Below are 12,735 nucleotides of genomic sequence, written 5' to 3'. Positions count from 1 at the left end.
TTAGTCAATCAATAAGTATTTATTTATTTTTAAATATATAATTTATTTATTTTTCAGTTATTCACTTCCACAAGAATTTGAATTCAAAATTTTCTCCCCATCTTTCCCCACCCCCTCCCCAGGACAGCATGCACCCCATCTACCCCTTCCTCTAGTCTTTCCATCGTTCTTCCATCCTCCTTCCCCTTGATTTTCCTGTAGGGCAAAATAGATTCCTTTACTCCATTGCCTGTATAGCTTAATTTCCAGCTTCATGCTAAAACAATTTTTAACATTCATTTTTAAAGCTTTGAGTTTCATATTCTCTCCTTCCCTCCCCACCCACCCTCACTGAGAAAAAAAAATTCAATATAGGTCATACATGTGTAACAATGCAAAGCACTTTCATAATAGTTGTGTTGTAAAAGACTAACCACATTTCCCTCTGTCCTTTCCTGCCCTCCATTAATTCCATTCTCTCCCTTGACCTGAGCTCCCACAATAGTGTTTGCTTCTCATTATCCCTTTCCTCAATTTACTGTCCCTTCTATTATCTTCCATCTTCCCCTTGTCTCTCTGCAGGGTGAAATAGATTTCCATATCCAAATGAATGTGTATTATTCCCTCCTTAAGCCAAATGCCATGAGAGTAAGGCTAACTTATTTCCTTTCATCTCCCTTCTTTTCCCCATTGTAGAAGCTCTTTCTTCCCTCTTGTACTGACATGATTTGCTACATTGTACCTCTCCTTTTCTCTTACCCCTAGTCCATTCCATTCAACAGTAAATTTTATTTTTTTAGGTTTTCTCCCTTCTTATTCAGTTCACCCTGTGACTTCTACATACATATACATACATACACACAAACATATACACATATGTCCACATACATACCTACATATATAGAATGTACACATATATACCTAACCATATACACCTACACACACACACACACACACATATATATATATATATATATTTCCTCTAACTGCCCTAATACTGATAAAGGGCTCATGAGTTACAAATAACATCTTTCCATGTAGGAATGTAAACAGTTCAACTTTAATGCATTCCTTAAGGCTTCTTTTTCCTGTTTACCATTTCATGTTTCTCTCGATTCTTGTATTTGAAAGTCAAACTTTCTATTCAGCTCTGCTCTTTTCAACAAGAATTCTTGGAACTCCCTCATTTCATTGAAATTTCATTTTTTCTTCTGAAGTATTATACTCAGTTTTGCTGGGTAAGTGATTCTTGGTTGTAATTTGACCTCTGGAATATCGTATTCCAAGCCTTTCAGTTCCTTAGTGTAGAAGCTTCTAAATCCTGTGTTATCCTGATTGTATTTTCACAATATTTGAATTATTTCTTTCTGACTGCTTGTAATATTTTCTCCTTGATCTGGGACCTCTGGAATTTGACTACTATATTCCTAGAAGTTTTTCTTTGAAGATCTCTTTCCAGAGGTCATTGGTGGATTCTTTACATTTCTGTTTTACCCTCTGGTTCTAGAATATCAAGGCAGTTTTCCTTGATAATTTCTTGGAAGATGATGTCTAGAATCATCTTTTCATCAAGGCTTTCAGGTAGTTCCATAATTTTCAAATTGTCTCTCATGGACCTATTTTCCGTGTCAGTTGCTTTTCCAATGAGATATTTCACATTGTCTTCACGTTTTCATTCTTTTGGTTTTGTTTTGTAATTTCTTGGTCTCTCAAAAAAGTCATTAGCTTCCATCTGATCCATTCTAATTTTTAAAGAACTATTTTCTTCAATGAGTTTTTGAACTTCCTTATTCATTTGATTAATTCTGCTTTTTAAAGCATTCTTCTCCTTCTTGGCTTTTTAAACCTCTTTTGCCCTTTGGGTTAGTCTGTTTTTAAAGATGTTATTTTCTTCAGCATTTTTAGGGTCTCCCTTAGCAAGCTGTTGACTTGTTTTTCATGATTTTCTTGCATCACTCTCATTTCTCTTCCCCATTTTTTCTCCACCTGTCTTACTTGATTTTCAAAATTCTTTTTGATCTCCTTCATGGCCTGAGACCATTGCACATATTTTTTGGAGGTTTTGGATGTAGAAGCCTTGAATTTTATGTCTACTTCTGATAGTATACTTTGTTCTTCCTCATCAGAAAGGATGGAAACAAATACCTTTTCACCAAGAAAGTAACCTTCTATAGTCTTCTTTTTTTTTTTTTTTCCATTTTGGGGGTATTTTCCCAGAAAATTATTTGACTTTTGAGTCCTTTCTGAAGTGGAAGGAATACTCTAGGGATCTGTAGGTTCTCAGTTCCTCCAAGGAGGCACAATCAAGGGAGAGGAGTTTTCTCCTCTCCTGACCTGTCCTCTGATCTGGAAGCAACCACAAGCACTCTTTTCTGTCCAGAATCTCCGAGTATTCCCTCTCCAATGACTCCACCAGCTCTACCACACCAGTATTCCTCCTCATCCCAGGACCTCCATTCAGGACTGAGACCCAGATTGGCTGCTTGATTCCCCCAGAATTCAAACGTGGATGCTGCTGCCACCTTGAGGCTAGGGCCAGACTGCACACCCCTGTCACCCAGGTGAAAGAGTTTTCTCACTGACCTTTGAAGTTGTCTGGTGTTTGTGGGTTGAGAAATCTGAGAGCCACAGCTGCTATCCCTGATTCCATGCCCTGAAGCCTGTTCCAGTCCTGTCCTTGCCATGTGGCCCCAATTGGGCTCAGCTCTACTCCTAGCTCAGTATGATAGAACTTTCCTGTAGGCCTTCCAGGCTGTCTTGGGCTGAAAATCTCTTTCACTCTGTACTTTTGTGACTTCTGCTGCTCTAGAATTTATTTGGAGTCATTTTTTACAGGTATTTTGTGGGCTATGGGAGGAGAGCTAGAGCAGGTTCTTCTTTCTACTTTTCCATCTTGGCTCCACCTCCTCCCATAAGTATTTATTAAGCCTTATGTGTGCCAGATACTCTGCTTAGTGTTGGGAATACACACAAAAAAAAGTCAAAAATATTAATTAACCTCAAGGAGCATATATTCTAATGGGGGAGGCATCATATATAAATGAGAATATAAAAGATAAATACAGAATAGATAGAAGATAACCTTAGAAAGAATAGTACCAATAAATTAAGAAAGGTGGTGGAAACAAGATAAAAGTTCCAAGCAGCCCCAGGCCACTGAAATTATGCTATTGCAAGGCTTACAAGTTCAACTCAGGAACTCTTTGTATTATCCTCACTAAGTCTCTTCCAGAGAACAAGAATTTGACCATTTCACTAACACAATTTTGCTCAAATACCCTAATCAATGAAGAACTGGTATGGTTCTTAGTACGTGGGACAGCCTCCAGCCCACGACCCCATATATGCAGCACTGATTCCTAAAGCCCTCTGTTCTCAATTAAGGCATTTTGCCATCACTACTCACAGGGAAAAAATTGTTCAATGGAACTGTTCTTCTGGACCTGATTTTCACCAAGAGGAATCTACTGGTTGCCAAAGGAGAAATCTGAGGGGAAAGTGATCATTTAGTACCAAACTATGTAATAGAAGAGATGACAGCTAGACATAGTCTAAAATCTGCAAGAGCAACTAGCAGAGATTCCCAAAAACAAATTGGTAGGATTCCATTGACTAAAATTCCAAAGGGTAACTCAGGCAACAAGCTACAGGATACTCTCAAAAATGAAACTGAGAAGACTCAAAGATTAATAATTCATACAAAAAGGAAAAGGGGAAATTGTTTCAATAGACCAAAGAAAATACACAAGAGAGTCACCAACCAATTTTAATTTTTAAAATACATGTACAGTGGCAGAGAATGAATATGAAAGCATTTATGTAAGAGGTGGATCAAGCAGTAACATTTTGAAAGCAAAGACATCCAGGAAGGCTATGTTAATTCAAATGTACATATCAAAGAAGGTTTTGAATTAGCTAGTTGGGGTTGATAGAATAAAAAAATCACATTTCTACAGCTAGAAGCAACCTCACCTAGAGCTAGAAGTGACCTCATCATTCATCCCAACCAATTCATTTACGAAAGAGGAAACTAAGGCACAGGGATTTTGTATGATTTACCCAAGTTAAGACAAATAGGAAGTATAAGAGATAGAATTTCTTTCCACTGCACTGAAGACAAAGTAGATTAATTATTCACATTGGAATCAAAGCAATGGCTGTATTTTAAAAGCAATATTTCAAAATCAGGAGTAAATTCTGAAATGAATAAAACAAAGAAAAATAATTTTGTATTAGTTTAATAATGGTTGGATGTATGGCCTTTGGTATTTTAATGAGAATCATCAGCATATGAAAAGGCAATGAAACATCAGAGGTTCAGGTAAAACTAACAACACTGATGCCATTTTATAGATAACAGTAGAACTAAGAGAAAAGAAAAAAATGTAAATACTTATTTTGGTGATACAAAAGTAACACAAGTATAGTCACTTATATGAACAACTTATTTATTGGGGGGAGGAAGTATATGATAATGAACACTGAAGTAGGACAGTTTCATATATATATATATATATACACATATATACACACACACAAATATACGTATATATACATATACGTTTATGTATATATACATATATACATACACACATATATACACATATACATATATATGTGTATATACATATATATACATATACATTTATGTATATATACATATATACATACACACATATATACACATATACATATATATGTGTATATACATATATATACATAGATATATACATATCTATGTATATATACATATATATAGCCCATGCATAATCTATTCTAATGCAAAAACTTGATTAGGTTACTTCGTTCTAATTCATGACAAATCCTTGCTCTTCCCAGAATATGGTTTCAGTTTGATGTTAAAAAGTCCTAATAGACTCCTTATACTTGCTGGCAGTGGATTCTCCTTTGAAAATTCTCTGGTTCTCATGAGTTTCCATGCTCAGTTCATTGTTCCTCAACTTTTGTACTCTTTCATGTCACTGTCACCTTCTTTCTCATCTCTCATGAATATGAAATAACCAGGAAGTGAAAATAGAGTATCTGTATGTCTATATACCTTCTCTCTTCCTTGTTCATCCTTGATTAGTAAAGCTCCAGTGCATATCTAAGTTTAACATAAACCTCTGGTTGTTGTTGTTTTTCCATATTCAGAATTTCTACTCTCTTTTAACGGAGAGAATTTTTTCTCTTCCCAACAGATATCATTAACTGTCTAGGTACTTTGCAAAATTTATAAGCAGTGGTCCATTATCAAACTCTGCAACTTCCCTATAGCTTTTATCAAGTACCTTTCTGATAAACTTGAAGGAGAAGACATTGTATTTTTGGTGAAATTAAAATGTCATTTTTTAAAAAGTTTATCAAGGTTCTGAAGCAGATGTAATATGCTTTCATTATAGGGGGAACCAATGCTGAAATTCAAGGGAGAGAATATTATAAAATATAATAGGATCCCAAGATTTGTATCTGGAAGGGATTATCTATTTCAGTTTCCTCATTTTATATTTAAAAAACAGATACCCATATAGGTGATTTCCCAGGATCATAGAGGGAGGAAGTAGCAGTCAAGATTTTAACCCAGGACTATCCACAAATTCAAAATTTCAGAAAAACTGGGTTTTTGGGGAATGTGCTAGTTGACCTCTAAGATAATAATAATAATAGTGTGTGTGTAGCACTTTTAAATTGTACAAAGCTCTTTACAAATTACTTATTAATTGTTTTAACCTCATAACAACCTTGGGAGTCAGGTACTAATATTATCCCCATTTAGCAGATGAAAAGACTGAGACAGACATAAGTCAACTGATGTGCCTAGAATCCCATAGCCACAAAGTATCCAAGGCTGGATTTGAAGTCAGATCTTATTGATTCCAGATCCGGTACCCTATCTACTGTGCTACCTTGCTGCCTTGCAGTTTTAAAATATGGACAAAATATCAGGGCAAAAAGGGTCTTTAACATTTTTATTCTTAAAAGAAATGAAAAGTAAGTAATCTAAAGAAGAGAATTTTAAAAATGGATCCTAAATTCAATGAATCTGGAAAGTAATATTTCTTCTATCCTGAATCTAAATGCTTTAGCCATCTCTACTGACAGATACACACACACACACACACACACACACACACACACACACACACACACACACACACACACATAGGTAACACACTGGTCTATGCATTTGGGAAGATACTAATATGGAAAATTAGATTTGGGATTTGTTTGTAAGTAGATAATTTCAAAAGCTCTCAGATCTTGACATTGGTAAATCTATTGCATTTCCTCCTTTATAAAATCCATGTATCATTTATTACACACATAGAAACATTGGGTGTGTGAGGGAAGCTCTCAACCATTGCCATTCTGAAAATGTGCCAGTTCTTTGGTGTATGAAATGGAAAGCTACAGTAGGTTATAAAAATATGATGGATGATTTAGGTGCCCATATTCAGCTGTAAGCAATAAATGCTGAGCTAGGCAGAAACTAACTATAAGCAAAAAAGCAAGTGATTTACTAGCAATTTAAAGCACATGAGATTTGTAATGCATGAGACCCTGAGGCCCATCACTTCTCCTCAGTAATGGGAAACAATATTTTGGTGAAAAATGACACATTTAATTTCAACCTTGTGTTGTAAAACATAAATGCAGCCTTGTTTTGGCTTTATTTTATTTTTTTTTTCTTCCAGAAAGTAACTGTGCATCTTATGAAAAAGAGAAGTGAATCTTAAAAGAAAGGGAAAACAAAACAGTATATTATTTGTAATATCTAGTGACATTTGCCACCAGCTGGATGATCACATCAGTTAGATAATGACAAAATGAGGGCTCCATAGTGTTGTGACAGTCCTATCATCTTTACTTAAACAATGGTTTTGACAGGTTTTCCCAAGAGGTCTTCCTAATGTTTTACAATCCTTAGTACCGCTGCCTCTACAGTTGTTCTTTTCTTTTTTTGCATAGATGTGTATATCATGACTCTTCATAAGTGTGCATACATGAAACATCCCTTATTCCCTCCAGACAAAACAACTCTAGAAGGAAGAGGAATGATGGTGCCTACTGGACCGAAGGTAGCACTGGAGTCTCAAAAGACCATGAACTCAAGTCCCAGCTCTGTAGATGACATAGAGTGTGACTGTCACAGACTTTCTGTAGCTCATTTCATCTGTTTGTGAATGCTGACCTACTTTGCAATTGTAGTGACAGAAATTGATAAGCCTCTTTTAAGGTATTTTGAAAATATTATTCTTCATTTCTATGGGAGTATTAAACAATAATAGTGATGGAATGAAAGGAAAAATTATGGTAAATTTTAAGCAGTGCTAATTTATCTTTCTAATTATGCACTGTTGTGTTTATTCTAAGTGTAATTAGATGGAGTCCATGTTGCTCTAATTAGAAAGTTAATTAGTCAGTGACCTCCTTTTCTGTCTTATTGTCTTGGATTGGAAACTGAAAGTAATTTGCAAATCCCACTACTTAAGATGCTGATAATCTAAAAAAAAAAAAAAATCCAAAAGACAGAGGATCTGATTAGTGAGATGTGAATAACACAGTGATAATGATGTGGCTCACATCTGATGAATGGGTCTGTTGAATGGATTCACCACTTCTGGAAAGGATTTCTTCTCCGTCATGAAGGAAGAGACCCAAAGCAATTCTTTTTCAGTACTGCGAACGAGGGAGCCTGTAATGTAAGCTACTAACCAGTGAAATGACTGTGGCCCAGGAGCATTTCAATTGTGTTTTCATGACAAAATATCCCTCAAAGCAAAATAACACATGCTGTCCTCACAGAGGAAAGCCCAGTGGAAACAACAGGTGGGACGCGAGCTCAGCAAGGGAAGCAGTTTCCGTGGGAAGCAGTCTATGGAGAAAAATAGCCTTCTTATTTCCTTTGTGGTGTGAATGTTGTGGTTGTTGATGTCATTGTTTGGAAAACCTCTTACAATGTCACAGATGTGATGAAAGCTCTGCTTATGTGAATAACGTTGAAGTTCTAAAGAGTGCTATCAACTCGATATGCCTTCATCTGAAGGCATATTGTTTGTGTTAGATGATACCGATACTGAGCCAAATCCAGAAACTCCTGCCTACACAATTTTGTGTGCACAGGAGGATGCTCAGTGCTTGGATATGGATTGATTGAATCAACTGCTATACTTTCTTGGTTCTTTTTATGTATTGGGTTTTCAAAGAGGAAGAATTAAGGGAAGGAAGGAAAGAAGCAAAGAGATTAGGAAGAAAGAAGGAAGGAAGCCCACGATCCTTTCATTGTAAAGTTAGTTAGTCAATGACATCCTTTTTTGTCTTAGGGTATTGGACTGGTGACTGAAATTAATTTATAAATCTCCATACCTAGCTATAGGTTATTTAAAAAAGGAAGGGGGGAAACAGGGATCTGACTAGTAAAATGTGAATAATATTAAGGATACTGTTGTGGGTCACAAGTCTGATGAATGAGTCTGTCGAATGGGTTTGTGTTCTTTGGGGAAGAAAAGAAGGAAGGAAGGAAGGAAGGAAGGAAGGAAGGAAGGAAGGAAGGAAGGAAGGAAGGAAGGAAGGAAGGAAGGAAGGAAGGAAGGAAGGATAAGGGGGCAAAGACAGTAAACAAAAGGGGAGGGGAGAATGGATTTTTGCAATGACAGATGACATAATAATCCAGCCATAAACTAATCTATTAAATGGTCACTTGCTACCTAAATAATTAAATAATTATCAAGCTTTTGCAAGGGTATTGAAGTAAAAGTAATTCTAACATAATAGTAGCCAATTTAAGGAACTGTTCCTCCCTAGGGAGAGCAGCAGAAGTCTTGTATTTTGCCACCTTTGTGCATGAGGGTGTCCTATCTGTTGTATCCCTTTTTCACTTTTGTAGCTATGGGTCAAGGCTTTAGGTTAGCCTAAACATATACATACATACATACATACATACATACACACATACATACATACACACATATACATGCACACACACACACATATATTCCAGAATATTTTTAAGACTACATATTCATGACAATAATTTCCACTACTGATTTTTTTTCACAAGTGTAAGGCTGAATGAGGTGCAGTTTGGGCTAAATGACTTTTTATGGGTTTATCTGAGGATCTATCTGTTAAATATAAAATTTTTCAAGAAGGTGGAGAGAGGAATTCCAAACTGACTTAAGAAAGAACTTTTGACACATAACCTCTTTGTAAGTTAAGGACTTCCTATACTTAAGTATTCTTAAGTTTCTAGGTGCTTAAAAAAAGTAAGCAATTTGCCTCTGACTTTTTTTGCCTCTGACTTTTGTAAAATGGAATAGCCTTCTCTTGGCTTCGTATTTATCAATCATCTGTCCATACTCCAGTAAATCAAGTTAAGGCCCCTATATAATGCCAATCACACAATTCTAAATCATTTCTTGGTCCCATTCAAGACTTGTGAAGGTTTTATAATTTAGAGCCTGTATGAAAGCCGAATACCCAGCTAAGACAGCTTATTAGATTTCTGAATTTTATTTAGTGGAATGACCTCTGGTGGCACTCATAATATAAATTGGTTTTGAATTATTATTCAAGATGCCTAGTTGTTGACCATGAATAGACAGACAGTTACGTAGTCGATTTATTATGAAGTAAATCCATTGTGACCTACTGTTTTTACAATGAAGGTTGTTCAAAGCATAACCCTATCACGTTTAAGTTGAATGAACTAGTCTGTCTTCACAACTAAACTAAAAACATACTAGATACATTTTGAAATTTACTTTCCTTTGACTTTGGAGAATCTGTGTTTCATACAGGTAGCATAATCTCATATTTTGTGTTTTAAGCATTCTGTCATTGTCCCCTATCCGATAAGGATTACCAACAAACTATTTAAGGTACTAAATAGAGAATATTTTTTCCCTTTCTATCATTATCCCTTCTCTCTTTCACCTCTTTTGGAACCCATTTCCCCAGTTTTTATTTCTGCCCCTCATGGTGCCCAGCATCCCATTAGGACCTTTTAGTTGTTCTGGATCTCCAGCTATTGGCATCTCTCTTAGCCCTATATTCTCAGGTCTTTACCCCATATTGTTAGTTCTTTTGTGTTTCTTAAAATTAAAATGTTTACTTTTTCTTTAATCTCATGCACTTAGAGACTTGTTCAGGTAGCAACTAGATTATCTGTTAGACTAATCCATATTAAAGAAATAGTCCATGGAATGGCTTACTGTGTTACTTCTTGCAAGTTACTTATTAGCATGTTACCCATTATGACAGCTGCTTTAAATCAATGGAGTGACTCTAATGGACTCATCCTCTTACCACTGATGAGTTCAGGGCAATAGACCTATATGAACTCCATTCCAAGGTAATCAAAGAACTACAGATATGAGCGTGGGACCATCTTCAATGTTCTTTGAAAGTCTGGGAAGAATAAAAGTGGTTATAGTAAAACTGGAGGAAAGTAAATACCCTAGTTTATTTGATGAAGGGAAGAAAATAGAGTTATCAAGATGAGTTGAAATTCTACTCTCGGAAGAAAATATAGAGAAATTTCATTTAAAATGACAGTTGGCATGTTTCACTAAGACCCAGCATGACCTCATCAATAATAAGTTGTACCAGACTAATTTCATTTCCTTTTTGACCAAGGTACTATAGTGGTAGAGAAGAAGAATGCTATAGATATAGCATGCCTTCAGCAAGAATTTAAGGAGTCCTTCACGCTATTTTCATGGATAAGGAGGAAAGATATGTTCAAATAGGTTAGGGAGGGGTTGAATGGTCAAAGCCAAAGAGCAGTCTATGGTCAGTGTCATTTAGGTGGCCTGTAGTGAGGTGTCCAAGAGACCTGTCCTTCATCCTACTCTGTTCAACATTCTTGAACTTGGTTGAAAGAATGAATAGAATAGTTTTCAAATTTTCAAATGGCATAAAGCTGAAAGAGATAGTTAATATGATGTATGATAAGACTCCAAAAAAGTCATGACAGACTGAGTTTAATAAGATGAAATTTAAAGATCTATATTTTGTGTTCAGAATACCAAACTTCACAAGTTCAGTGAAAATGAGATGTGAATTGATGACAGTTTGCCTGGAAAATATCCAGCTGTTGTAACTGACTAAAATCGTAACATGAGTCAGCAGTATGACTTGATGAGTCAGCAGTATGACTTGGTAATCAAAAAGCTAATGAGATTAATCTTAGACTACATTCAGAGAGGTATAGTGTCCAGAATACAAGAATTAATAGTTACATTGTATTCTGACCTGGTTAGGTCACATCTGCAGTAAGTAAATGTGAGATATGCATATATAAGTATGTTTAAAAATCTTTTGATCAGAGGTTCTAAAAGAATCCATGATTATATTTGAGGGAGTCCATGAACTTGAATGAGAAAAAAATTATATATTTATTTCCAATAATCTTTAACTGAAATTTAGTATTTCCTTCAGTTATTTAAAAACATTGTTTTGAGAAGGGATTCATAGCCTTTAGTATATTGAACAAACTGGTCCAAGATATGAGACCCATGGGCCACATGCAGGTCACAACACTCCTAAGAATGGCTTGAATCAGATTAAAATATAATTGGGACATATTTAAGAAAATAAATAATAATACAACAAAACAGATAATATTAATGTGTGATTTTCTAAGTCATTATGCAGCCTTCAGGAATTTAGTGACTCCTCTTTCTGTTGGGATTTGATACTATGATAAAGGGAATTTTGGTTTAGCTTTGATTTACTATGATAAAGGGAAAGAGAAAATTGAGGAACATGAAAAATTATATCAAATTAAGCTTTGTGTGGATTCTTCTTGAAGGCTTTTCAATGGATTGGCTCCCAGATTTGAAGGAAAGAAGGAGCATTATTAACAGGATAGATTGATGATATTACTATTATACTAGTGTAGGCTATATAAGCCCTGGAGTCCTTCAACTTATACATTATACAGTCCTCATAAGTTGATACTTCAGCTCCAGAGATGGCTTACCATAATTCCCTTTCAGATTCTAGCAGTATGCTAAACTCAAGCCCCCATTCCAATGTGTTTTCCTCAGAATCAATTTCTAGTTAGAGTTAGCATCTCCCTTAATTTAGATTATTAAACATTAGATTGCAAGCTTCTTGAAGACAAGGGATGTCCTTTGCTGTTTTTGTATTCTCAGTTCTTTGCAAAGTGCCTGAGATATAGTTAGCACTTAATACATGCTTATTAATTGATTGAACCATTGATTGACCCACTAATTAGTATCCCAGTATCATTTAACCAATTAATTTCAATTAATTTTTGGAATTAAAAATTCTAGGTGGCAACTAGATGGTGCAGTAAATAAAGTGCCTGGCGTGACGTGGCTATGGACAGTGAGAGATGTAGAAAAATGTGATAATTTAGAGGTGAAATGTGGAAATGTATTTTCATCATATGAATAAATTTTTATTTTAAATGACTGAAAGATGACTGAATTGTTATAGCAAAATAACAATGATAGATATGAGACTAATGGTATCTGAGGTAGAATGTAGATTTGAGAACCATTCCCATGAGAAGGCTTCTAAAGACATGAAAGTGAAAGAACACTTAGCATCCAATAGGTGAAAACAAAATTTTAATACGTGACAATGCCGCTTGACTGACACAAATATTTCCCAAAGGCAAATACAGAAAGTAATATGTAGTATTTAAATCTATGGCAATAAAGATTTTATCCTTACAGTGACAACCTTGCCTTGCATCAAAGTGACAACAGCTTCCTGCCAGCA

The 12,735-nt window shown here is 35.4% G+C and overlaps 1 protein-coding gene across 1 annotated transcript in view; it reads left to right on the top strand.

Annotated features, from left to right (window-relative positions):
- IL1RAPL1 (interleukin 1 receptor accessory protein like 1) overlaps positions 1 to 12,735 on the top strand; it is a 1,535,580-nt gene that overhangs the window by 1,421,781 nt on the left and 101,064 nt on the right. The window lies entirely within an intron of this gene.

This window comes from Notamacropus eugenii, chromosome 5 (genome assembly GCF_028372415.1).
Source record: "Notamacropus eugenii isolate mMacEug1 chromosome 5, mMacEug1.pri_v2, whole genome shotgun sequence".
In the NCBI taxonomy this organism is placed as follows: Eukaryota; Metazoa; Chordata; class Mammalia; order Diprotodontia; family Macropodidae; genus Notamacropus; species Notamacropus eugenii.
The sequence above is the reverse complement of the archived record's forward strand: the minus strand, read 5'-3'. Positions and strand labels throughout refer to the sequence as shown.